The following is a 26,815-nucleotide window of genomic DNA, read 5'->3' on the forward strand; positions in this document are numbered from 1 at the left end:
TTTCACCAGAAAATCGGTAGTGTCTCTCAAGTACGATTTAACTTTTATAACAAAAGGTTTTAGAAAAAAGTCAACATATTTTGCAATTGGCTCAAGGCAAGAGTCACAACCGGAGACGATCGGTCGTCCCGGTGGATCATTGAGGTTTTTGTGAATCTTTGGGAGGAAATATAGAATTGGTGTTCTTGGAAACTTTTTAAGCAAGAATTCACTTTCCTTGGGGCCCAAAAAGCCACTGTCTCTTCCTAACCTGACGATTTCAGATATTGTCCCTTGTATCTGTTTCACAGGATCTTCCTGCAATTTTCTGTACCATATGTGATTGTCTACCTGTGATAGTCCCTCAGCTATATACTTGTCTCTGGGCCAAATCACGACCGCTCCGCCTTTGTCGGCCTGTTTGATCACAACTGTACAATCTTCTTTGAGATTTATCAGTGCGGCTCGTTGTCCCTTTATATATTAAATGACCTTGTGGCATGGTTTATGTAGGGAGGACAAGTCGCAAAATTAAAACATGGATAATAGAACACAAGAGTAGAATCCGTAACCAAAACACTACGTCCCCTTTAGCTTCCCATTGGTCACAAGCTTCACATACCATACCGCAATTAAGATTCACCGTCTTAGAACATATCAGAATTGGTACTGACACTTACATTAACACGGCACTAGCCCACAGAGAGACACACTGGATAAAAATGTTGGGGACAGTGATCCCTGGCGGGCTAAATGATCATTATGAATTACTGTGCTTTCTTTGAAACATGTATAATCATATAATTGTTGTACACTATTTGTAAAGAATTTGCACTCTTTAACTCTTTTTTCTGTGTTAGTCTCTTTTTGCTTATTCTTTTCCTGATCTTTAAGTGATATTGAGGCAGCAGGATGTGATATTATTGAGGTTGTGATTACATTTCCCATTTGTATAAATTCACACCGTTTTTTTGATATAGATGGCCTTTGGCTCATTTTAGTTACGCACATGGTTACGCAGGCTTAGTTTGGTCAAACATGGGGATAACCACTAGGGTCTCTATATTGAATTTATAGACCTTTCTCCCACCATGATCCCAGTTTGTGCGACAGGTTATGTGGTTTAAATTTACACTATTAATTGTGCAGATGAGAATCCTGCTCTGAGTTCGATGTCCCGTTTAGATAAGTCATCTGTCGCAATAAAGTTATTTCAAAACTATCCCGGGTCTTGTGGAGTCGCATGTTTAGATGCGGTCTCTTTAAATTCTCGAAGCATGCCGGGAATGTCGCTACGCATTCCGGAAGCGTGAGTGAGTCGGAGACAGGGAGAGACGCCGCAACTGCTTGGACAGCTTTGTGAACACAGTGAGCACGTATTCATCTTACAAACTCCGGTTAATGGATTTATAAAGACGGATGAGCGTTTAACTCACTCGGTATCTCATTACTTTGCAGCACATGGTTTGACTTGATGAATATGGCTTGTACATAATTTCGGAACATTCGTGAACTCAACTGTGAGATTTCTCTTCACACTGAGGTATAGGGATCTAGAGGAAGTTTTCCCGCAATATTCAGATTCTGATGCTTGGCATTTTCTATTCAGGATACAATGTTCGAGAACGTTTTTATCAACACAGACAGAGGCACCTACCTGTAATCTCTTGCTGACGGGTAAGGCAGAATCTCTTTATGTTGAATTTCTGTTAGGAGACTTAAAAGTTGCCCTGTAATTGATTATGCTTATCACTGTATTTGAATACAGCTAATATTGGACAGTTGGTTGAAGGGTAAGCATTTCTTAGGTTTGGAGCATGTTGGTCAGTCTATTATTATTTTTTCACTGAGAGTGGACTCTCACATTTAAAAACAGAGTTGGAATTCACATGAGGTTTATTTATAAATTCTTTTCACGCATTTTTTTCATGCACTTACAGTATTGGTGCATATGTGGAACTTACTGGTGAATCACATCATTTTCAGCATATACTGCTTGTTTTTCATGAGGAGTCTAATTTTCCACTTCACACTCTATTTCTCTAGCACTTATTTTTGCTTTATCTCACAAATCTTTAAGAGTGCAAATTCTACTTCTATTATATTGTAATTTGCATTGTGTCTCACACATTGCAACCTCATTGTGTTGTAGGTATCCTGCGGAGGACGCAGCGGCATATTCAAAACCTTGTTTCACATTCATACCCTGAGGAAGGGTTCAGTTTGGAACCCGAAATGCATTGGGAGTGTGTTGTTCTGTCACATAATCTGTTGAATGCATCTATCTATACATTTGAAATGTACTGATGTTTGTTCGATTTTATTTTCTAAAGTTGAGGTTTGGATTGGAATCAAGTGCATATCTTCTAATATTTGGTGATTTAAGTTCTGTATATGAAAACATGATGAATCATGGTATGATAAACTAATACATCAGAAAGTTTTTAAAGGTTTTTTTGTGTGAAGAATTTGATGATCTAATTGAGACTTTTTAGTCTACAGCTGTGCTCCACTTCAGACTGTGGTTTTCCACATCCTTCTTTCATAATTTCAGTATATAGAGAGATCAGGGGGCCACATTTATCTGCAAGCGGATGCACGCACATTTGATTAAATTTGATCAAACTCTGTTGTAGAGTATTCGATTGTATTGATAACTAGGTGTGCAAAATCACTCTCTCACCTGGTAGCTTGCTCACTTAGGCCCGTTTAGAGTAATTTGCACCCACACTTTCATAATGTCTTGGAAAGATATTGCTGACCTTACCACTAACCAAGCAGATACAAAGGCATACACTACTGATGAGGCCGAATCTATATACTCATAAGTCAAAGAAGTTCGAGATTTTGGGTCTTCTACAGGCAACACAACAATTACGACAATTAGAATATCTATTAAGAAAGGAGATAAAGCAGCGCCTTCATGCAACAACTTTGATAGAGTACCACAAAGTAAAGAGGATTCCGAGAGGATTACGGATTGCGTTAAAACCTATGCTATTCAAATTCAATATGGCATTCATGTCTCGATGGTATGCCATATTAAACAAATGTTCTCTTGATTTATTCCCCTCAATCATTGAAGAGATTTCATCAATATTGACATATTTGTGCAATGACATTAACAAATTAAAGGATGACCTTTCTCAAAAAATAGACCAAGAGGATTGGCAAAAAGTATTGGAAGACATAAACAAAAATTTGGACAAACATGCTAAGCTAAGGAAGTTCACGAGCGAAAACTCCGTAAGTTTCACAGGCACACCATAGACTATAAATTAGACGAGGTATATTCTTGGGCAGAAACCTACACACGAAAAAGTTTTTTTAAAAAACCCAATGCAAATTCATCTGAGGAGAGTATAGTTACGGATCAAGACTTAACTACACAGCGTCCAAAACCGTTTTCTGGACAATTACCAACAAGTGCACTTACACAGGAAGTCGCTTCTACATCAAGCTTACAACCATCTTTTTTAGCAGAGGGCCTGGCATCAAAAGCACCACCGGACAAAACTCTACCAACATCAGAACCCACACTCGAAGAGGAAAAACCAAAAATAAATTCAAGAGTCGGGCAGACATCAGAGAAATCCAAAGAAGTAGAATCTTTGGTAATGAATATTTCTAAAAAAACGTTGAGCAAAGATGAACTTGGTGTTCTTAACAAGGGAATTTCCTTTGTTACCACGTACTCCTCGAATGATTTAGAGACTGAAGTGGCACTATTCAAGTTTATGCGGAAATTACGCCTAAAGTGTTTTTCTTCTACGGTGCCTCCTAATGAAGAACAAAATCAAGAATTAAAGATGTTTTGTCCTAAGAGCAAATTCATGTCACCGACCACACACAAATCCCTTGATACATTTGAACTTCTGGTAAAAAAGGAATTGAAGGAAATTGGATACAATAAAGCTACTAAGTCTAACATGACTCCCAAAGAATTGCAGATTTTAAATTCTTTGAGACAAGATCCATTCATTACTTTTCAGCCTGCCGACAAAGGTGGAGCGTTAGTGGTTCTTGATACAGACTATTATAACATGAATGTAGATCAATATGTACAAGATCAGGAGACATACATTCAACTCGACCAAGATCCCACCAAAGAATTAATAACTCTGTTAACTAACATAGTGACTAAAGCAGTACACGATAGCATCATTGATGAAAGTGTGGGAACATTTTTGATTAACAAAACACTCAGAATTCCGCATATTTATATGCTGCCGAAAATGCATAAAGACAGTCTCAAACCACGCTTTCGACCGATAGTGGCTAGATGTAACTCCATTCATGAGGCAGTAGGATATTTTTTAGATTTTCATCTACAACCCTTGGTGCAATCTTGGGAAACCTACATAAAAGACACCACTGACTGTCTAGTAAAATTGGAAGCTGTTCGAGAAATATTTGATGATTCGATTTTACTGTGCACCATTGATGTGGTAGCCCTTTACACCTCTATAGCTCACAATGAAGGCTTGGAAGCAGTAGAATGGAGGTTGCTGGCATCTTCTTTAACACCTGAGAAAGCTATTTTTTTACTTGAACTGTTGCATTTTTCTCTCTATCACAGTTATTTCATTTGGCAGGACAAATTTTATTTACAGAGGACCGGAACATCCATGGGCTTTTCTGGGGCACGTCATATGCAAATACATTTATGGCTTATTTTGAACACAATTACATACTTACTAATTCTAAATGGAAGGAAAATGCTGCAATATTTTTGCGTTACATAGATGATATACTAGTCATCTGGAAAGGTTCAAGAGAAACACTGGAAGATTTTATAATTGAGTTGAATACTCATAATCCAAGGATTCAATTTACGCATCGCATTCGAAGTGACAATATTCACTTTTTAGACATAGAAATAACCAAAACATCTAAAAGTTTGGCGACATCAGTGTACAGGAAGACAACCGATGTAGACAATGCTTTTCTCTAGTGCTCACCCTTTTTCACTTAAGCAACACTTGACTGTCTCACAGTTTACAAGAATCAAACGGATCACATCAGATGCGGAGTGTTGTAAAGACAAGATACATGAACAAATGAAGAAATATGAGGCAAGAAGTTATCCGATCAAAATATTGGAGGAAGCTAAAAAGAAGATTGCTTCTAAAAACAGGGAAGAGCTACTAAAGCCTAGCGTGAAACAATCAAAAAAACGAGAGGTCTTTGTTTTAAAACATTCTACACAGGCTCACAGAATAAAAAAAACATCATAAGAAAATGTAGGGTGATTATTGATCAGGAACCAGACTTTGTTGGTCTCTTTGAGGGGCCACCTTTATTTGCACATAATCTATCATGAAATTTACGGGAATTATTAAAACCCCAAAAATCGGAAGATAAACGGAAACACAAAGGCATGCGAAAATGTCATAATTGTGGTCAATGTAGTAATGTGATTCAGGGTGACATAGTTATGCATCCACATACAGGCAAGAAAATCCAATTACAACATACATCGGATTGCAACACAGAAAAAGTCATTTATGCCATTAAATGCCCTTGTGGCATGGTTTATGTAGGGAGGACAAGTCGCAAAATTAAAACAGGGATAATAGAACACAAGAGTAGATTCCGTAACCAAAACCCTACGTCCCCTTTAGCTTCCCATTGGTCACAAGCTTCATATACCATACCGCAATTAAGATTCACCGTCTTAGAACATATCAGAATTGGTAATGACACTGACATTAACATCGCACTAGCCCGCAGAGAGACACACTGGATACAAATGTTGGGGACAGTGACCCCTGGCGGGCTAAATGATCATTATGAATTACTGTGCTTTCTTTGAAACATGTATATTCATATAATTGTTGTACACTATTTGTAAAGAATTTGCACTTTTAACTCTTTTTTCTGTGTTATTCTCTTTTTGCTTATTCTTTTCCTGATCTTTAAGTGATATTGAGGCCGCAGGATGTGATATTATTGAGGTTGTGATTACATTTCACATTTGTATAAATTCACACCGGTTTTTTGATATAGATGGCCTTTGGCTCATTTTAGTTACGTACATGGTTACGCAGGCTTAGTGCGGTCAAACATGGGGATAACCACTAGGGTCTCTATATTGAATTTATAGACCTTTCTCCCACCATGATCCCACTTTGTGCGACAGGTTATGCGGTTTAAATTTACACTATTAATTGTGCAGATAAGAATCCTGCTCTGATTTCGATTTCCCGTTTAGATAAGTCATCTGTCGCAATAAAGTTATTTCAAAACTATCCCGGGTCTTGTGGACTCGCATGTTTAGATGCGGTCCCTTTAAATTCTCGAAGCATGTCGTGACCTCCCCGAGACGGCCCAGAGGGACGCCCGGAGTACCGAATGGACGAGCGGTGCTCTATTTACCTGAGCCGCGGCCAGGTGAGGCGGAGCTTTTCTCTCCTGCAAAAATAGGAGAATGGACACACCTAGGAAACCCAGGTGAAATGTGTCTTTTATCATTTTCATTTATCACCTTTCAAGCAGTAGCGAAAATTGGTCCTTAAGAATGCAGCTGATACCTACTGGGATCATTTAGACTGCAGAAACATGTTGACCTATTTAGAGTTATAGTAGCTATTTGGTTAAACTACTACTCGCACTGGTTTTTTATTGATTTAGAAGTAGAGAGGTAACTATTAAACTTATTTTCCTCTGTGCTCTCTAATTTTATCTTATGCCTTATCACACTATCACTTCACTATTTTCACGTACTGCTTTATAGTTGTCACCGCAGTCCACATCCTTCTAGGATACACCGGTTTACAAACACTGTACAACCCGTAGTTAAAATCTCTTCAGGTACGGGTGTAACATCTCTCTTCCGGTGTGAAGGATCCCAAATGATGACAAGGGCGGTATCGGTCGACAACTGATGGGAACTTTTTTTCACCATCTGAAGATACCTCCTCATATAGGAGTGAGATTGTAGTTCACATGTCCTTCTCACATTTCTGTGTATGATTTTCCACTTGAGTTGGCAGTCAGGTACTTAGTAGTTAGCATTAATTTCCCTTGTGTCTTGACCCACAGCTATTTTTTGTTTCTGTAGTTCTAGTTCTACTCCTTCTCAATCAGAAATAACACTTATTAATTGTAATAAGGCATTCCCAATGTTAACCTATGAGGAGGGTAGGCCTCACAGTAGTGAAAAACGAATTTGGGAGGTTTTTACTACCAGGACATGTCAAATTAAAAAGTATACGTACAGCATTTTACCTACACAGCACCCTGCCTAGGGCCTACCTTAGGCGGGCCTTGTGTGTCGGAAAAGGGGGTTTCAGGCTAAGTAAGAGAGTTTAAATGCCAAGGTGACATGGCATTAAATCTTCATATAAATGCTCTGCAGTGGCAGGCCTGACACATGTTTAAAGGGCTACATAAGTAGGTGGCACAGTCAGTGCCCCAGGACCATTAGTAGCATTCAGTTTACTAGTGCTGGGAGCTTATAGTATGCTTTATTAGGGACTTATAAGTAAATTAAATATGCCAATTGTTGATAAACCACTGTGACCATATTTAGGGGAGTGAGAACATGTACATTAGCACTGGTTAACGGTGGTAAAGTGCCCAGAGTCCTAAAGCCAACAAAAGCAGATCAGCACAAAGTGAGGCAAAACAGGTAAAACGTTTAGGGGAAGACCACCCTAAGGCTGACAGGTCTGACATTTCTTCTCCCTGCTCTGATGTTATTTGTTGGACTTTGGGTACTTTTTCCTCTTTCTCTAATTGCTCTAATTTCAAACACTGTGATTGAACCCAAATCTTTTTCAGGTGAATTAATGAATGGGGGTTTTGAGATGTGTTCTATCACAGTGTAACCAAACCTATTCTGTACATCCACATTCCATTTTTTGTTCCTAGCTGAAACTTAATGTCAAAATCACAGTCACTAAAAAACTATGTCAGCAGTAACTGCCATGCGGACAGGTATAGACCTGATTTTAGAAACTGAAGGCTGTGATGGTCAGTTAAAATGGTGACTTTATGTTGGTCCCAACAGAGGGTGTCTTAACTCTTCTAAGGCCACTTTTTTGGTAATAGTTCTCTAACAACCACCTCATAGTTATATGCATGGATTAATTTTCTGGATTAATTTTCAGGATAGGTTCACAAGTGGATGTAACTGTCCTGTAACTAAGCTTGATTCCGTTCTGGGAAGGACATGGCTTTTGTAGTTCGGACTGGACTGTTCCCATGGGGCACAGGGTCAGCGCTGATTTGCATATCGCCATTGTCTAACCCAGGGTGGTGTGGAGTGGAAAAACGATGGATTTGGGCCCAGATCTTTGGACTGGGGTGAATGTGTGACATTGATCCACATTCTGTCCATCACTGTTGTGTTTGCAATTACCGCTCTAAGTGTACTGGGGATGCTCAGACGTGAGTCCCAGGCACTCCACACCACTGGAGTCAAGCTAGCCGGGCTGATGAGAGGTGTTACCTCGAAACCGGGCCGGTCCTCGGATGCTTGATTCCGTTCTGGGAAGGACATGGCTTTTGTAGTTCGGACTGGACTGTTCCCATGGGGCACAGGGTCAGCGCTGATTTGCATATCGCCATTGTCTAACCCAGGGTGTTGTGGAGTGGAAAAACGATGGATTTGGGCCCAGATCTTTGGACTGGGGTGAATGTGTGACATTGATCTACATTCTGTCCATCACTGTTGTGTTTGCAATTACCGCTCTAAGTGTACTGGGTATGCTCAGACGTGAGTCCCAGGCACTCCACACCACTGGAGTCAAGCTAGCCGGGCTGATGAGAGGTGTTACCTCGAAACCGGGCCGGTCCTCGGATGCTTGATTCCGTTCTGGGAAGGACATGGCTTTTGTAGTTCGGACTGGACTGTTCCCATGGGGCACAGGGTCAGCGCTGATTTGCATATCGCCATTGTCTAACCCAGGGTGGTGTGGAGTGGAAAAACGATGGATTTGGGCCCAGATCTTTGGACTGGGGTGAATGTGTGACATTGATCCACATTCTGTCCATCACTGTTGTGTTTGCAATTACCGCTGTAACTAAGTCACACACACCTCCATCAGACACTTATGAAGCCTCAGCTTCAAAAAATGGCAGCTAGTGAGACAAAATGCTGAAACCTGGTCGAAATTTGTGAACTTATACAAAAGTATAAGTTTACCTTTCTGAATCAGGTCCTTAGTGGCCTAACCAGATTTTGTTTATATAGTTTTTTTTTAAATATTTTTTTTTATTGCGAAGATATAAAAAAGGCACAAAGCTTACAGACTCCAATACCACTGAGATGGTATAAACATGATGCTCCAAAGTCAATACACAGCCGTATATGGCCCACATCCCGGAGGCTGGGCGGCGTAGGAGTAAAGCATTTATAAGAGAAGGGAAAATTGCATTTGTGCACTGAGGATACGACACTATCAGTACCTTCGCTAGTTCACTCATATTGCGCTATCAAACTACGTAACAATTTAACAATAACCAATTACCCCATGAATGGCATCATTTAGTACAGATCCGAGCAAAGTAGGACATTCAGGTGAGGGCCAGCGAAGGCGCAGTCATTATAATGTAATATGGACCCATGGGAATCACAGCTATGTACAGGCCTACATAGTAAGGAATATCGGCGTGGCAATTTGGGGCTCCCACACCGGACCCAGTCACCCCACCCCAGTTCTCTCCTCCTCACAGTCAGACTCCGAGGCAGCGGGAGTAAACAACTCAGCGCTAGTAGCATCTGAATCATCTTCCGCCAGCCCCTCCATGCACAATATTCTCCAAGCAAGCAAATCATCCTGCAGTTTCTCATCTTTGCGAGTGCTCTGCATGTGTGTTTCTTCAGCTAAGGCCCATTCCCTTGCATCCCTCAGCCAAGGGGAAATCTCGGGCGCTCTTTGACCCATCCAAGTGATGGCCACTCGTCTCCTCGCCAGAACTAGCAAGAGTTGCAGAAATTTATAGGACAAGTTCTTTTTTTTGGGTTTAGGCACCAGTGCCAGCAGACAGTGGAGTGGGTCCAATAGAAGCTTAATGTGCGTGGCTCGAGCAATGTGGGCCACCACTTTGCGCCAAAAGTCCTGAACCAGAGGACATTCCCACGCCAAGTGCAGGAAACCCGCCCTCCGCGTCCCACACCTAGGGCACTCGTGACGGTTATCCGCCGATATGCGATGTAGGGTGACAGGTGTCATATAGGTGCGATGGACAAAGTTAAAATGTATGAGTTTGAAACGTGCGTTACAGGAGACCTTACGGGTCAACAGCCCTATCCATTTCCGTTGCTCACGTCCCAGTTCCACCCCTAAGTCCGCTTCCCAAGCCGCCCAAGCCGGTGCCGTCGGGGGCGGTGAGTCTCGGCGCATGGCCGAGTAGAGAAGGGAGATCAAGCGCTTGCCTCTCCGACAGGATAAAATGATGTCAAGAGTATTGGTGAGCGGAGGCGCTTCCGGAAATTGGGGCCACGTTATCCTGGCCACGTCTTGAAGACTATGGTAGTGGAGGTATTGCCCCCCGCCCAGCTCAAAGGACTCCATGGCGCATTCAAAGGACACGAAGGAGTCGTTCGGATAGAGGTCCGCCAGAGTCTCGCATCCTCCAGATCGCCACTCCCTGTAGGACATATTTTCTTCCAACCGGAGTATCGGGGCCAAAATCCAAACAGGGAGCTCCCTATGAAACGGTGCACGCCTCAACACCCTTTCGACAAACCGCTGCCAAATTCCAGCCGTGTGCCACTCCACATATGGCAGAGTGTTGTCAGCGCCGCGACCCTGCATCAAGGCCTCTGCAGGGCTTTGTCATCCGCCAAACCAGCCAGCAGTGTCAGTTCCCAATTATCAGTCTCGGCGAACCACCTTGCGGCTGGGAGAAGTTGCGCTGCATAATAATACAGGTAAAACCTCGGGCCTCGAGGCCTCCCTCATCCCAACATCTCGTTATGGTGCGTAGTGCTACCCTGCTGCGTCCACCCGCCCAGAGCAGCGAGGTAAGGAGCGAGTTCAACGTGCGAAACACTCGAGGAGGTAACGGATATAGGGTGTTCTGTAAGACATATAGAATCCTGGGGAGCATCACCATTTTGGCGATTGCTAATCGCCCCATGAGGGAGAGAGGAAGCGTGTTCCAAAAGGCAACAGATTTGTGGAGGGCCCGAGTATTCTGTCGACATTGCGAGCCAATAGAGTCTCCTCAGATGTGGCCACCTGAATGCCCAGATACCGGAACGCCACTTGCTCACAACGGAGGCCTAAGCAAGGCAGGTCCGTGTCTGGGTCCGGGACAGAGCTGGTCAGTGGGAAAACCAAAGATTTGTTAAGATTGATACGCAATCCAGAAGCCGCACCAAATCGGTCCAGGAGCCTCAACAAGGCGGGGAGGGCCTCAACGGGGAGGTCAGTTAGAAAAGCACATCATCTGCGTAGAGGGAGACCACATTGGTGGTGTCACCCACCACTATCCCCCAGTTTTGCAGTTCAGTGCGGGCGGAAACCGCAAGGGGCTCAATTGCAAGAGCAAACAGGAGTGGGGAGAGAGGACAGCCCTGGCGGGTGCCTCTCTCCAATGACCACTCGTCCGAGCGGGCCGATCCTAAGCGGACCCTGGCTTGGGGCGCCCCATAGAGCACCCGGATCCAATTGCGAAATCCAGGTCCGAACCCCATCTTCTGAAGCACCTGCATCAGGTATCCCCAGTGTACTGTATCGAAGGCTTTAGCCAAATCAACTGAGACCAATACGTGAGGACCCTCTCTTCCCCTCACCTCATGCATTACATGATTGAGGCGACGCAAATTCATCGCCGTGTTACGATCGGGGATAAATCCGCACTGGTCGGAGTGGACCAGCCTAGTCATGAATGGGGCAAGGTGAGTGGCCAACAATTTAATAAGGATTTTTGCATCTGTGTTAAGCAAGGTGATGGGACGGTACGCCGCGGGATCAGTACTGTCACCGCCCGGCTTCAAAATCATGCACACCTCTCCCTGATTCATGGTGGGTGGGAGGGCGCCAGTGTGCAGAGCCTCCGTGTAAACTTGCAACAGGAGGGGGGCCAGGACATGCCCGAAAGAATGATAGAACTCGGCCGGATATCCATCCCCACCAGGGGTCTTAGCACGAGGGAGAGCGGCTATCGCCGCATTTATCTCACCCAGTGTCAGCTTCGTATCTAGTTCTTTTACCGCTGCCTCCGGCAAAGTCTGGAGGTGCATGTCCTCAAGGTACGAGTGGTAGACGTCCTCCGTAATCAACGGGTCAGCCTCATACACAGCCTGTAAGTGGGCCCGAAGGACCTCGAGTATACCTAACTTAGAGTGGACCATAATTCCATTAGATCCTCGTAGAGCCACTATCCTTTCAGGCGCGAATTCACGACGGAGTATCCAGGCCAACAAGCGGCCAGACTTATCCCCTTCACGGTGGAGATGTTGCCTATACTGGCCCAGAGTAAATTTGTCAAGCTGGGCGAGTGTGTCATGTATCAACACCAAAGCATCCTTCTCCGCCCGCTGATCTAAGGCGTCCGGGTCAGATCGGGACTGAGCCCGTTGAAGCCTAACCTCCGCCTCTTGCAGCTCAGACAATAATTGTTTCCGGACCCCATACGTGAGGCCCATACACTCACCACGCACCACTGCCTTCAAGGCTTCCCACTTTGTAGAGTAGGGTAGTTCATCACCCCACCAGTTGAGCTCCAAATAGTTCGAGAGCGACGCCGCCACATGGTCTCTGCCCACCTGATCATGAAGGAGGTCAGCGGGTAGCCTCCACGTACGTGGACGTGCAGTTCGATCCGACCACTGCGCCATGCATGTCACTGGGGCGTGGTCCGACAGATAACGGGCCTGATGAGTGACCGTCAAGGTAATAGACGGGGTGAGGTTAGCTGCAAGAACGCGGTCTAACCTGCTATGGGTACCGTGCGTCGGGGTGTAACACGCGTAGAGCTTCTGAGTGGGGTGACAAGCTCGCCACACGTCTATCGCCCCAAGGTTGTGCATCACTTCCCGTAAACGCGCCGTCATACGGGGCTTAGTACCCGTCCTGGGTGGATGACGATCCAACTCAGGGTGCAATATGCAATTGAAATCCCCAAACCAAAGAAGGGGTGCGTCCAAACTTGAAGCCACAAGATCCTGGACTCGAGAGAAGAATGCCGGGTCATCAGTGTTCGGGGCATAGGTGTTAAGGAGTATGAGTTCCTTGTCATCCAATCTAAGCCTCACTAATAGGTACCTGCCGTCCACATCCGCCTCAATATACTGAACAGCGCAAGGAATCCCTGGGGCCACCCAAATGAGGACCCACCTAGCATATGAGGAGAAGGAGGAATGGAAAATCTGACCCCTCCATTTCCTGGACAGCCGCTGCGCTCCGTCGTCGTCTAGGTGGGTCTCTTGTAGACAAGCAACCGAGACCCCATGTCGTTTAAGGAAGGTGAGGACCCTGTGTCTCTTGGTGCAAGTGCCCAAACCACGCACATTCCATGTTAAAAATTTAAACCCCATGTCCAACGTTTGGGCCCAACCGGGCCACAGTAGAAGCAGAACATGACCCGCCACCCCTCCGTCCCCACTGTAGTTAAATCTAGAGGTGTAGCCCAGTCAGTGGCCCAACCACAAATCGGAGTCAATGTGTACATGATGCCAGCAATACCTTGTTCATGAACCTCATCCCGCCCCCCAAAAACCCCACAACACGGAACTTTTGCAAGAACAGTCTCCCCACCACCACCCACGAGCAAGAGGATAGCAACAAAGAAAAACGCCACCCCGCCCTTCCCCTGCCAGTGCCAGGACGTACACAGCCACCCCATACAGCACACTCAACACACTCACTCACAACAAGTCAACCCCACCCACCCTCCCTCCCAGCTCCCCAAGAGACCCAAAAATTCTAAGACAATACCCGGGCATGTCATCTCACTCCAGTCAGCAGTGTGGACACGATGTTACTCAAGACAACCCCCTGGCCCCCCCTCCCCACCCCCCCGCATCACAGGCCACAAGGGTGCCAGTTCTCAGGTATGTTTCAGGATCCAGATACCCCAGCGACAAGGAGAAGGCGTGGTAGCCCACCACAGTGGTAGTACAGGGCAACCCAATCCAAAGACATCCGCCCAGAGAGGTACATTCAACTCAAGTCAAAAAGTTATTCCAACCGTGGTCCAGAGAGGGCTGTCTCCGGGACCACCGGGGCAGTAGAGTCCGTGTCTGGTGGCGTTACCTGCAAAGTGTCTGGCACCAAAGTTTCACCAGGGGCAGGGGCCCTGGTCGGACTCGAATCCGCCCTCATCAATGAGGTTTCCATATGAATAGCTCCATCTGCCCCTACTGTAGGTCGAGCCTCAGGAGTTCCGCGGGAGCCCGAACGGCGTCCCCTCCTCCCTCGACGCCTCTTCTGCGGTCTGGTCCCCCAAGTCTCACGGGAGCCACCACGCTCTCCCGGGGGCAGGTCATCTCCCCTGATCTCAAGCCACTCCCAGACCTCCGCTGGTGTCTCAAAGAAGTGTGCCCAGCCCTGGGAGAGTACCTTGAGCTTGGCAGGATACAGAAGCATATACTGGAGCTTCATTTCACGTAGTTTTTGTTTTACCCCCAGGTAGGATTTTCTCTGTTCCTGCACTTGTTGGGTGTAGTCAGGGTAAATCGACACGCGACTGTTCTCAATCATAAGGGATTCCGCCTCCCTCGCAGCCCTGAGGATACAGTCACGGTCCTTATAATTCAGAATTTTTGCGATGAGGGCTCTAGGAGCCTCGCCTGGGCGCGGAGGGGGCACAAGAGCTCTATGCGCCCGCTCCACAATGAATACGCTAGACAAACCAGTCGGGCACAGATGCGTGCGGATCCAAGTTTCCAGGAAGCGTTCAGGATTCCTCGCCTCCAGTCGTTCCGGCACACCTAGGACCCTTATGTTGCTCCGACGGGCCCTCCCTTCCGCATCTTCAGCACGTCTCTCCAACGCGCGGGTGGTAGAGGTAAGCTGGGCGACTGTTTTTTGCAAGGAAGCGACCTCCCCCTGTAATTGTGTGATATTGCCCTCTGCGTCCAAAACCTTATCTGCCACCTTGCGGAGGTCGGTTCGTAGGAGGTTAACATCGACGGAGACCATCTCTATCTGTCGCTCCAGGGCAGAGTGGGATCCCTGAATAGCCTTAAGGATTTCAGCTCTAGACGGTTCCGCAGGACCCTCACTCCCGTCGTCAGGCCCCGTTTGCCGTGTGATCCTCCGAGGCTGCAGGCGTGGAGTAGTATATTGCACAATTGTGTTAGGTTGGGAGGCCCTCCAGGATCGATCTTTACGAGCCGCCATAGTGATAGTCGCAGCTCCTATCCAGTGCGTTCCTCGGTGTCCACTCCGGGCCCCACTGGTCAGGGAGGAACCACTCGAATGGACCAAGGACAGTGGGCACAGTGAGGCCACACCAGTGCTCAGGGTGAATGCAGTGCAGGCAGTGCTCGGGACAGGCCGGGCGAGCCAGTATCCAGGGCAGAATGGAGGCAGCGTGCACCCGTCTCCTCCTCAGAGCCGGGGGCGCAGTGAAGGCCTGAGTCCGACAACAAGAAGCGGAACGACCGGGTCAGTGGGCATGAGCAGCAACTCCCTCCAGGGCCCTCTTCATCTCCAGTCGGGAGCAGTCCAGTTTCGAGGCCCCCAGAAGCGCCCCCCCCGGAGGGCGCACAGCCCTTGTAGTCACTGTCCCACCAAGGAGCTACCTGATTGAATGAGGCAAAATGGCGGGCGGGTGGGGGAGGGGCGCAAGCACGATCGCATCCTCAAAGGCTCCTCCGCTCGTGATCCCCCCAGGGCATCGAGGCACCAACCACCCCTGAGAGGGGAATATAGTGTAGTTCGCAGTCCGGGGGGGGGAGCGGAACAAGTCTGCAGCTCCCGCGGGGCACAGCAATGGTATCAGGCCAGGCCGACCGCCCAGTAACTCGGGACCCACTCCACTGACTGCACGCCTCAAGTAGGGTCTAGGGCAACAGTACTCACGCACTCCGCTGGTGTTGGTATGGGCCACAGAGACCAGCCATGCGATCCTCAGCAGTGCGAGCGCCTGGGGTGTAGCTCCTCCGTAGGAGCACAGCGCAAGATGGACGGCGCCTCGAGTCCGTCACCACGATCACCGCCGATCACCGGGGTCTCTGAGCCACTGCTCCCCGCCTCTTCAAGCTCGCATCTGCAGTCGCGGGTAGAGCGCCGGGGTCCGCCAAGGACCCGCCCGGCCTGGAGCTCGCCGCACGTCAGTCCCGGGCGGCCCGCCCGCAGCTCGGTCCCGCGATCTAGGCCTAGACCGCGGCGTCGCGTGAATCAGCGCACCACCGTAGCCTCCGGCAGTGTCGTCGTCTCCACTCGCGGAGGGGTCCGGGACCGCTCCTTCGGATCGGGAGGTCCCAGTCGGGTCAGAGTGCCTTCCAACACAGTTCCAGAGAAGCTGACAGCCCGGGCAGGATTTATTTACAAGATTCTGCAGGTCTTCGGGACGGTGCTGGTGGAGCTCACGTCCTGTCGGCCCCCCCTTTGTTTATATATATAGTTGATAGGGGTCAGGTCCGGCACTTCAAAATTAATAATTCAATTTCCGATAAAAAAGCAACAGTATACAAAGAGAAAACACACATTCTTTGCCAATAGCACATTTCCCAGTACATATAAAATCAACTCTCTTAATGTACTGTCAGAATGTAATGACATAATTTCATTTCATTGAAAACATGCATGGGTGCATCCCTATACATTTTTCTTACATTTTTTTTGCCTTGAACTGATCTCGAAAACTCTTAATTGTTTGGTTAAATCAAAAACGTAACAATTTTACATAAAAATATTCATTTACAACATAGTAAAAAGGCAGTAGACACATGTGACTTCATTCGTGAGGATTAAACTTTCCATTAAATATAAAAGAGATTTGATTGTATTGCCCGTTAATCTTGTGCTTTTTTGTGCCGTTAACAGTACGTTGCTATTTTTTATTATAAAAATCATTCGGGTGAAAAGTAGAGAGAAAAGAACCACATACTGCCAACTAATATAAACTGTGAGCAAATGTATTGTCAATACCAACACATGCAGGCAGTTAGCTTGGAAACGAACAGCCATGTACCTGAAAAACAACCGACTAGAGGAAGTTTATGTTGTTGTTTGCTTCTGTGTGGCAGCTGCTCTTTAGGAATACATAATTGGATCTGTGCTTATGCTTCCTAACCTATGCCCCAGAGTTAATCTGTTCCTGTTTGAATAAAATGTGAGTACTTTGCTAGGTAATTCCCCCAGAATGTAAACAGACATAAACCTAGCAACAGAGGCTTTTATCGTGCTGTCCTTTTATGAGCGCGCAATGCATTTGGTTATATAGATCTGAGTAGGATAAAGTACCAATTCAACTCAGTGATACTAACATGTGTGACTGGTTTGCAAAGCCACTATTGATTGGGAGAAAAATATAAAATCCCATCAACTTTTTCAGAACAGATGGATGTTCTTTCAAAATACTAAATGAAACAAATGCTACTCTGCATTTTAACTCAACATATTAAATATTCGTTCATATTGGAGTACGGCTTTTGTTCTAACCTCAATAGGCTCTAAAACTATGCGATAGAATTGTGCAAAAAAGATGTATTGGGTAAACCATGTTTCGTCTTCTTTAAAATATGACCTTTTTGAATGTCATCTCTGACATTCAAAAAGGTCACATGTATAATTCCGAGAAACTATTATGATTATGTTTGTGTTGGAGATGTTTATGTGAGGGGATGGCATCAACAGAATGGCAGGGGCATAAAGGGAAAACGGTTGCTTCGGTCCAACTGAGCCGAGGTTGAGCAAATAATAAAGTACAAAATAACAAATGGAACTAAAATGGCCAGGGCAATAGAGATCATTGCCCAAATGCTGTTGCCCTTGCAGTCAAAGGACCTCATTTATGAAAAGTGACGCATCGCTGCGTGAAAACAGCGATGCGTCACTTTTCACTGCGCTCTCCCTGCGACACTAGTGATGCGTCATATTTACAGTATGACGCATCATGTCGCAAGGAGTTACAGATACGTCAGTATTTCTGACGTATCTGTAGGCGCAAAAGTGACGCATTGCTGGAGTGTGTCACAAAAGTGACGCAACTCCAGCAATGTGTACTTTCACATGGGCAAGTCCCATGTTGTTAGTGCCTGCGTCAGTCTTACTCCTGCCATGAGGCAGGCGTAAGATTTTGACGCATTAGCATCCAAGAAATGGCGCAGTGAAATCTTATAGATTTCACTGCGTCACTTCTATGACTCTTTCTTGCGTCAAAACGCCCCCCTTGCATACATTATACCTGGTGCAGGTATAATGTGGCGCAGGGGTTTACAAAGTGACGCATCTACCTAGATGCGTCACTTTGTAATATGGTGCACCAAGGCACATTTTTTACTCTGCTGGTGCGTCACAAAAAGTGACGACCCAGCGGCGTAAAAGTGACGCAAGGGCTCATAAATGAGGCCCAATATATAGAAATAAAGACTCGTAGTAGTCAATAAAAAGGGTGTTTTCTACTGAGGGGAAAGAAGAAAGCTATGCAAATCGTGGCCTCTCTTCGACTAGCCCCTTTTTCCTAGCTCTATTTGTTAAAAAAAAAGCGTGTTTTTTTATACTTGCCCACCACATTCTTTAGTGGCCTTTCTTTCCAAATGCATAAAAAGTCATCTTGCTACCCTCCCACATCACCCTTGAAATGTTCATCCCCACCCTATCTCAATAGTAAAAAAACATATACCTGGTGTCATGCCTATTGATCCACACTACCGTTAAAACAACTGGCTGACCCCATAGTTTGGAAAACACCAATACCTGGTGATTAACTATGTGCCGCCTTTTAATACCACCTTCAATTCATCCTCCTCCAATAATTTCCAAAATTAAAACCAGTTCTTGACATGCTGTGTCCCACCAATAATGCCCTCACCCCCCCTTCCCTTTAAATAAAAGAAGCCAGCGGCCTGTCACCCTTTAATACACCACCCTTAAAAGACCCTCCCTGTCCTAGGCGATACAAAACAAAATCAGCACCTAGAGACCCATCAGCCTCCTACACCACCCTAGATGCACCCCCCACTCACTCAGTTACTTTCTGTGCCAGCAAGGGAAAACAGGCCTGCTCGCACTCTCCCACCTCCTTTTAGTCTGTGGAGATCCGAGGGAGGGGGTTGAGGTGTTCGAGACTGCCAACCCCCATGCCATTGAGTGCCATGATTTGGATAATGATAGCAGTGTTTTAAATGGAAATCTAGAAGTGTAGGTACTCACTAACTACAGAACCTTTTCGCTCCTGAGAAGTTCCAGTATTCTCTTATAAAATGTTTCACACCTGTGCAGAGAAGTGGCGGTACTCTCCTATTAAATGTATCCCAGCAGTGCAGAGAAGTGGCGGTACTCTCCTATTAAATGTATCCCAGCAGTGCAGAGAAGTGGCGGTACTCTCCTATTAAATGTATCCCAGCAGTGCAGAGAAGTGCCGGTACTCTCCTATTAAATGCATTCCAGCAGTGCAGATAAGTGCTGGTACTCTCCTATTAAATGTATCCCAGCAGTGCAGAGAAGTGCCAGTACTTTCCTATTAAATGTATCCCAGCAGAGCAGAGAAGTGTTGGTACTATCCTATTAAATGTATCCCAGCAGAGAAGTGCCAGGACTCTCCTATTAAATGTATCCCAGCAGTGCAGAGAAGTGCCGGTACTCTCCTATCAAATGTATCCCAGCAGAGTAGAGAAGTGCCGGTACTCTCCTATCAAATGTATCCCAGCAGAGTAGAGAAGTGCCGGTACTCTCCTATCAAATGTATCCCAGCAGTGCAGAGAAGTGGCGGTACTCTCCTATTAAATGTATCCCAGCAGTGCAGAGAAGTGCCGGTACTCTCCTATTAAATGCATTCCAGCAGTGCAGATAAGTGCTGGTACTCTCCTATTAAATGTATCCCAGCAGTGCAGAGAAGTGCCAGTACTTTCCTATTAAATGTATCCCAGCAGAGCAGAGAAGTGTTGGTACTATCCTATTAAATGTATCCCAGCAGAGAAGTGCCAGGACTCTCCTATTAAATGTATCCCAGCAGTGCAGAGAAGTGCCGGTACTCTCCTATCAAATGTATCCCAGCAGTGCAGAGAAGTGCTGGTACTCTCCTATCAAATGTATCCCAGCAGTGCAGAGAAGTGCTGGTACTCTCCTATCAAATGTATCCCAGCAGAGAAGTGCTGTTACTCTCCTATCAAATGTATCCCAGCAGAGCAGAGAAGTGCTGGTAATCTCCTATCAAATGTATCCCAGTAGTGCAGAGAAGTGCTGATACTCTCCTATCAAATATATGCCAGCAGTGCAGAGAAGTGATGGTACTCTCCTAGCTCTTATGAAAGTATCCCAGCAGTGCATAGAAGTGCCGAAACTCGCCTATCAAATGTATTCCAGCAGTGCAGAGAAGTGCCAGTACTCTCCTATCAAATATATCCCATCAGAGCATAGAAGTGGCGGTACTCTCCAATCAAATGTATCCCAGCAGTGCAGAGAAGTGCTGGTACTCTCCTAGGTACTGACTGAGTGCCGGAGAGTACCGGCCCATTTAAAGCACTGACTAGTAGCATTTGCGATTTACAGCTGTTCGAAGGAGTAGGCATGCATTGTGAAGAGTTAGCTAAAAAACATACAATTAAAATCCTTAACCTCCCAGTTCAGTCCAACCATTTGGGGTGGGCGGGGGGGGGGTGTGCAACCATAAATGTCGAATTGGTTCTTCCAATGTCCTACACTTTCTCAGAACACCACAGCAACAAAGATAGTTAGTGGTTCCATGAATGATGTGGGGTCGTTTTGCTCAAGCCAGACTTCTTGGCTTTTCCTCCTGTTGCTCAGAAAGTGCATTTTAAAACGGTATACCTGGCTTCTAAGTGTGGTTATGTCTAGGTCCGGACTATCTTTTCTTCTAAATCACCTTTTAACCACTAAAGCTGAACCGCCAGGCCCGTTCTGAAGAAAGACAATAACACCCTTAGGCATTATCCCGACTAAATTGACTTTTCTATCGCATAGGTGAGAAAATGATCCTCGGATTACTTTAGTTATTCACCTGGTGGTGGCAGAATCAGCATTGCCACCCAGCTCACGCCTTCAATCCCGTCTAAAGATCACAAAATGGACCCCAATTCATGTTGCGCTGTTTAACTTTGGCATTACTTGTCTGAAAGTTGTATGGCTGCTCCTGGAGAGAGTTTCCAGTGCTACAGGGCCGCCGCTTGTGACACGAAGATCTGTGTAAAATAAGCACGTTTTAATTATTGTGGACGGTGTGTACTCGGCAATATTGTGCAACCGATCAGAGGCGTAGCTAGAGCTTGTGGCGCCCGGGGCTATCCCTCAGATTGCCGCCCCTGGGGGGGGGGGCTAGGAAAAAGGACGGCGAGCACTTGAAAGAGGTCCAAGAGACACGTAGTAGTTAGCTTGATCATGCAAGTTACATGCACATACATGACAAGATCCAAGGCTACACAGTTGAAAACACTGGTGACCGGCAGTACAAAGGAGAAAACACAGACTGCATGTTCTATCTGGGGACTCAGAAAAAACTCATGTGACATCCATCAGAGAGCTGCGTGAACGAATACCTGGTAATCCCCTCAGCACAATACAAACATGCACATACATGACACTGTTTGGGGATCCATCATCTACAGCTGACATTAAATGACCAAATATCATGGTCCCCCCAATTAACTGGCTTCATTTTAGCTTCTGTATCTATTAGTTAATAGAAAGCTTTTCAATTGCATGAAAGAAAACAACGAGTAAACACCATATATCTATCTATCTATCTAACAATCGATCTATCTATGGGCAAAGTGTAATCTATTATTTGTCAGCAATGTTCTGGATGGGAGGGGAAGTGATTTATAAGAAGTAAAGCCTCAAGTGTATCATGAGGACTATTGCCTAACTCAAAATTGGTAGTACATAACACGTTACCCGTTGCATACTTTATGTATGACTTGTTTAGTAGTTATAAAGAAATACATTTATATATAATAAAAATTTAAGAGGAGATAGTGGATTAAATCCGTACAGTGAGATGCAGGCACACTGAATAGGCCTTGCGAGCTTCAGCAGAGATAGTATACTCTAAAGACATAGTAGCAAATAATCTCTGAGGAAGAAGAGTGTTTTTTCCACATTAGATGGATTGCTCTAAGACAATAACATAAAATCTGACGTTTGTTCTGTGGTATAAAATGTGAGTGGGGGGAGGGCATACATGTATTAGTATACATTCTCCCCAGTAGCATATTTAATTTAGCCACATTCATTTTCACTGTCATAGCATAGATCTGTATATTGTTCCACTAACATAGATGACCATAGATATATACCCTTTCTCTTTACTTATACACACATATGTACACATCACAAGTGCAAATATACATTAATATACTGCTATTGATTGGTATTTATATGAAATCTGTTGCCTATTGTGAATACGCACTTAGGCAACCGTTCCTCGAAACTGTTTAACTCTTCGGTCCACACCAATCAGGCAACCATGGACCATCTCAAGTTCAGGAGACAGAATAAAACCTGGTGTCAAGAGGCCAATATGTGGAAGGCAAACCCTATATAAGGGAAACATCACTTACAACGAAACTTTTACAACGCACTACCATTACAACGCGGTCATTACAACGCAAACTATTACAACGCATTGCGCTGGGGGGCGCTCTAGGATAGGGAATAGGTTAATTTACTATCCAATAACCTTCCCTAGTGTCCACGGGGACTGGAATTGGAATAGTAAATTCAACTATTCACTATCCAACACCCAAAAGCGCTATGCGTTGTAATGGTATGCGATGTAAAAACCGCGTTGTAAAGGCAGGCGTTGTAATAGCCTGCGTTGTAACGTCATACATTCCCTATATAAACATCATTGGATATGTGCTGTGCATAATACAACTCAGTATATAACATAACGTTTATCTGAACAGGACAAGCACTTTTCAGCAAACCCGCCTTGGCTCAAGACAGGCAGTGACAGCGTTGCTCAGAAGAGAAGTTCTCAGGGTGTAGTGCCAGTCAGTTCATAAAACATAGCGGGGCAGATTTATAAGGCCCTTGCGCCACTTTTGCGTAATTTTTAACATGAGAAAAGTGACGCGAACGTGGCGCAAGGGCCTGGTAAATAAGCCCCCGAATGTTTATTTGTCAAGCACACATTCACCCACACGGGCATGTTGGCACTGAATAACAGATGTTTGTTGATACCCAACTCAATAATACTCATTTTATCAACCTCAGAAGGATGAAAGGCTGAGTGCACCCGCCAGGATTTGAAACTGTGACTATGAGGTCAAACACAGGCCCCTAGAGTGGATGCATTAGTCCACCAAACCACCAGACCCGGTTTATGAGCCTGTGTCCTGTGCAGGGCTGTGTGGTTGAAATGAAATAGGGGTCTATGTAGAGGTAAGGAAAGTTTGCTTTATACTGGTTAACTTTAACAAAGTTGTTGCTCTGTGAAGTTTTCCGATTCGCTTTTGCTCATGCAAAGTTTTTTGTAAATTCCAAAATATTTTAAACACAATTTGTATGATAACTGCCTAACTGAACCCAGCCAAGCTAGGAAAGGCATGCGGCATTCCTCTCTGCAAGTTCACCCTTTGCTGAGGATTTCTTTCTATGCACAATAATGTATTATTCGTGGAAAGACCACGACTTTGTATAGAGTGCGTCTGACACAGAACTTTTTTGACTCGTCCTGAAAAAGGTTTAAATCGTAACAGAAAGTTGCTAAGTTTTATATACGCCTTTGCGAAAGTTAAAACAAAAAGCAAGCTCTGGTTAAATGAAGGACGGTCAACACTCAGGCACAAAGAGCTGAAGCCACCGAGCCTGCTCCATTTTCAAGTTTCACAAAGAAGAAAGCCCCTTCCTGTCCCCGGGTAGGTCACCTGAATGAGCAAGTCCCTGCCTCCTATCCTGGCGAGGTTGCAATTTAAACAGTAAAAGGTTTTGCAGCAAATACACTGAAATTGATCGGCACTCACCTTAGAGGGACCCCCAACGCACGTGGATCCCTGAAACATTTCCGCCATGATTGGAGGTAATTGAGCAGCATTAATCAGTGCCTGTACCTTATTATTAACAGCTCATTGCCAAATAACACAATCCTCACCGGAATAAACAGGTGAAATTAAAAAGAACACACAGACTCACCTGAGGCCTGGGCGGCCTGCAGCTTCAGAGGCAGGCACAAGTGGGCAGCCGAAGACAGGGCAAGGCTGGCTAGCCAGGCAGCAGGGGCTAGGAATAATTATGACCAGGACGAGGGCGCCACACGGTGACGGTCCCTTTCTCAGACAGTAGTCACTCTTGGTGGGATGCCTCGCCTGGTCTCACCTCACTCGTCAGGCACGCTCACAAGCACTTTTAATTGCGCTTCTGCGCATGACAATGTGGTATGGTCCTACCCTGAAGACACGCACTCGCAGAGACATCTGCGCGCGGACGCGCGCCACGTGCCATATTTAATGAAGAGCCTGGGCCAGGCTCTTTACAAAATACGTTGCCTGGCTCAGAGAGGTCCGAAGGTACATGCGCACCGTCCTTTTAATTAATTAAAACGCTGGGCATGCAGTGCGCACTATTTATTTTATTAAAGGCTTGCTTGCTCGGCCTTTATCATTTATTTGGGGACACTGACACTACTGTAATGACTGACAGTAGTGTCAGTGAGTGTCCCCAAATAAATTATAAAGGCCGTCGCAACGTGCCACCAGTGCCGCGTGGGCGCCGCCCCCTAAACGGTGTCGCCTTTGGTGGTCCACCCCCACCGCCCCCCCCAGCTACGCCGCTGCAACCGATATATAAAACGTGACGTAGAAAGGTGCACACACTATATGTACGCATTACACTTGTCTCACGGCAGGACCTCTCTATTTCCACTTGGACTGAGCTGCCGTCTTGCCCTGTCCACAGTCTGGGCCACATGTAGTAAAAAAATGACACATCATCATCCCCTTTTGTACCGCTTTGTCGCCATAAGTTGGCAGGGTATGCACAGACATGAGTCCCTTGCTCACTTTGCCACTGGATTCAAGCAAGCCTGGCTGATGACGGCTGGAATGCCAGAAACCGGTCCTAGGAAGCTTGAATCTGGTCCAGGGAAGGCATGGTTTTGCAGTTCGGGCTGAACTGTTCCCATGAGGCACAGGGTCAGACTGATTTGCATATGGCCATGTCTGAACTGGGGTGGCAGAGTGGGCTAAAGAACGGTGATGGATTAAACCCAGATCTGTTGACTGGGTGTGAGTGTTTGATTAGTTCAGATGTTCCGTCCATCACCACCCCCTTTTGAACCGCTTTGTCGCCATAAGTTGGCAGGGTATGCACAGACGTGAGTCCCTTGCTCACTTTGCCACTGGATTCAAGCAAGCCTGCCTGATGATGGCTGTAATGCCAGAAACCGGTCCTAGGAAGCTTGAATCTGGTCCAGGGAAGGCATGGTTTGGCAGTTCGGGCTGAACTGTTCCCATGAGGCACAGGGTCAGACTGATTTGCATATGGCCATGTCTCAACTGGGGTGGCAGAGTGGGCTAAAGAACGGTGATGGATTAAACCCAGATCTGTTGACTGGGTGCGAGTGTTTGATTGGTTCGGATGCTCCGTCCATCACCACCCCCTTTTGTACCGCTTTGTCGCCATAAGTTGGCAGGGTATGCTCAGACGTGAGTCCCTTGCTTACTTTCCCACTGGATTCAAGCAAGCCTGGCTGAAGACGTCTGTAATGCCAGAAACCGGTCCTAGGAAGCTTGAATCCGGTCCAGGGAAGGCATTGTTTGGCAGCTCGGGCTGAACTGTTCCCATGAGGCACAGGGTCAGACTGATTTGCATATGACCTTGTCTGAACTGGGGTGGCAGAGTGGGCTAAAGAACGGTGATGGATTAAACCCAGATCTGTTGACTGGGTGTGAGTGTTTGATTGGTTAAGAAGCTCCATCCATCACCACCCCCTTTTGTACCCCTTTGACGCCATAAGTTGGCAGGGTATGCACAGACGTGAGTCCCTTGCTCACTTTGCCACTGGATTCAAGCAAGCCTGGCTGATGACGGCTGGAATGCCAGAAACCGCTCCTAGGAAGCTTGAATCTGGTCAAGGGAAGGCATGGTTTGGCAGTTCGGGCTGAACTGTTCCCATGAGGCACAGGGTAAGACTGATTTGCATATGGCCATGTCTGAACTGGGGTGGCAGAGTGGGCTAAAGAACGGTGATGGATTAAACCCAGATCTGTTGACTGGGTGTGAGTGTTTGATTGGTTCAGATGCTCCGTCCATCACCACCCCCTTTTGTACCACTAACTGATTGACAGCACTTCCACTGGGTCTCTAGCCACTGCTGTGAGCATTGTGTGATGATGGCTCTAGTCTAAAGTCACTCAAGACTAATTTATAAGCCCCTTGCGCCACCGGTGTGTCACTTTTCGTGAGTAAACCTGGAAATGCATCAGAATGGAGGTGCAAGAGGAGAATTTCTTTTTATTTCTCCTCGTTTGTTTCTTCTGCACCACACATAGAAAGAGGAAATCAACTCTTGTGATTGTTTTGTGCAGGAAGGTGTCTCTTCCTGCACAAAACAATCATTCCCCTAACACAGGCACCCTTGCACCCCGCATCAGCGCCAGGCAGCTAACTGTGTGCCAGTGGAGAGGAGAGCAAAGGGATCCTTCATATCGTTGTATGGCTTGCGGCACCGCGCTGTGTTAATTCCTGGTAAGTAAGGCCCATAATGTATGCAGGGTGGGCGTTCTGATGCAGAAAAGCCTCGTCGA

Source organism: Lissotriton helveticus, chromosome 11 (genome assembly GCF_964261635.1).
Source record: "Lissotriton helveticus chromosome 11, aLisHel1.1, whole genome shotgun sequence".
Lineage (NCBI taxonomy): Eukaryota > Metazoa > Chordata > Amphibia > Caudata > Salamandridae > Lissotriton > Lissotriton helveticus.